Below are 2,329 nucleotides of genomic sequence, written 5' to 3' on the forward strand. Positions count from 1 at the left end.
GAAACCCTCAATAAAGTTTTGTGATATTATGGTTACTCTCCTTATCCCCATCATGATCACAATCCCAGCATTTGTGAAATTTTCGGGATCCATTACCTGCTCAGGTGTGGGCAACGACTTCGGAAGCTAGAAATGGAAGTGGCAAAGAGTAGAGTTCTAAATGAGAATTCTGAAAACCGCAACAGAAAAAAAAATAACATAAACTTTATAAGCCTCTGAGTTGATACTTTGCATACTGATGCTTCCTGTTTGGCCATCTCAGTTGTCCTGCTGTCTTGATAGTAAGGAAAGAAGCTTCTTCATAATATCTCCTCCAAAGACCATCTTCCTTGGCACTTACTGGTCTGTGTTGTGTCTCTGCTGGGCCATGACTTAGGAGTTTAGGTCCACTGCCTTCTCCTGTCTGGTGAATGATGAGGGCTGAGGCTCTGTCCTCAGGACTGGGAGGAAGACATTCAGGCATGGATCTCCTGATGCAGGCAACAAGTCTGGGAGGAAAAGACAGGTATGAAGCTTAACTGGGACTAGCAGCTTGAAGGGCTGGAGGCACTGGCTAATTATTTACTCCTGAGTGGCCTCGAGAGATCAATACACAGAGCTCATAATTAGAAAAATTGGCCCATGTTCTCCCAGTCTCTTAGGACCTCCAAACATTGACAGAAGAGGAAAAGGAGAAAAGTGAATGTACATAGAAGGCTCTGGGCCCTTCTTCTCAAGAGAAAGTTCGGCTGTACACTTCGCATATGACTTCCAGTTTCAAGGATCTTAATGTAAAATGCAGACTCTTTTTCTTTTCAATCTATGACTTTTTCACTTAGATATCTGCAAATCCATTTATTATTATGTAAATTGGGGAGAATTAGGTTTTCTTTAACAAGAATCTGAAATGATTCCCATTTTCTCATTTAATAAAATATTTCTGTCTCTAAAAGAAACTTTCTTTTTCCTCTTAAGGGTATTTTGTCATTTGTTTATTTGTTTGTTTGTTTGTTTTGCTTATTTAAATGACAGCCCAAGTTCTGATTTTTCCTTCTCATTGATATATGTTGGTATTAGAAAACTATGGACGTTTATGCACTTATTTATAACTTCCTACTTCTCGTAAATAAACCAGAGTTATAACAAGTACACTCAAGGTGTCAGCTCGGGCTGCAGTCCTCTCAAATTTGGATTGGGAAGAGACCTGTTTCCAAGTCCACTCATTTTAGAAAGATGGGTTCCTGTAGGCTGTTGAACAGAGGCCTTCCGCAGTTCCCTGTCACACAGAAGATCGCACATGGTTGTTGGCTCCCATTAGGACAAACAAATAGGTGACAGAAAAACAAGTGCCAAGATTATGAAAGCCAGAGACTTTTTGTACCGTAATCTCAAAAGTGACATCTCATTAGTTTTGCCATGTGTTGGTTGGAAGCGAGTCAGTTGGCCCAGGACACACTCAAGAGGATGGGTCAAGATATAGGAAATGGAGGTGACTGGGTGAATATTGGAATTTGACCACCACACAGGCCTCTCCCAATCTCAGGACATTTGCCTCTAAGCACCACAGGACTGCAAAGATGTCTCTGCTTCCCAATACAGTCTATAACCAAGATGCTCTCAATAAAACTTCCTTGCAGATAAACTGGCTTATGAGTAGAAATTGCCTCTGATTTGGTGTCTCTGTGGACCCCAGCATGTTTCTTCAGGACATGTAGTCAAAAAAAGCCAGCATGGTTTCTTTTCCATCATCAGAGTCCCTGCATTGATATCACACCCATCTGCAACCATTCTGTACCCAAATTCAACAAATGTCCCAGGTGGCTTGTGATTTCTGCTCATTAAGAAGAGCTCATCCTATTCCAGTATGTATTTTCATTAGCTTACTTTGTGTTCACCAATCCTAAAGTTTAAATAATTGTGCTTAAGGCCATTTGTAGTTTCTCAGATTTTTTCAGTTGATAAAGTGAGCTCATATGGGGATGACAGTACTTTGCAACCTGATATATCCTAGCCGCACTGTTATCCTGGCTCATAGGAGTTTGGATGAGGAATTTAACAACTGGTTTGTCATTAACTGATATGAAGGAAGTGTAACAAAACCAAGATGGTGAGTCGCAGAGGCCAGCCTCTGTTTTCCCTCAAAGTTCAATGATTAGACGGCCATTCGTGAACAAACACAGCACTGGGAGAGCTCAGCAGTCCTTTTAGGAAGCTTCAGCAATGCAGTGGAACAAAACACTTGAGAATCGCCAAACAAAGGAAAAAAAGAACGGCTGCATACATCATTCCACCACACAGGCCAGCACTACTCAGCACCAGGAGGGAACTTCCCAGCTAGAGGAAGTTGTTA

The 2,329-nt window shown here is 41.5% G+C and overlaps 1 pseudogene; it reads right to left on the reverse strand.

Moving 5' to 3' along the window:
- Positions 1 to 1,131: 1,131 nt before the first annotated feature.
- Positions 1,132 to 2,329, reverse strand: part of LOC105305641 — a 6,632-nt pseudogene continuing 5,434 nt past the window's right edge.

Source organism: Pteropus vampyrus, unplaced genomic scaffold (genome assembly GCF_000151845.1).
Source record: "Pteropus vampyrus isolate Shadow unplaced genomic scaffold, Pvam_2.0 Scaffold391, whole genome shotgun sequence".
NCBI classification, from domain to species: Eukaryota; Metazoa; Chordata; class Mammalia; order Chiroptera; family Pteropodidae; genus Pteropus; species Pteropus vampyrus.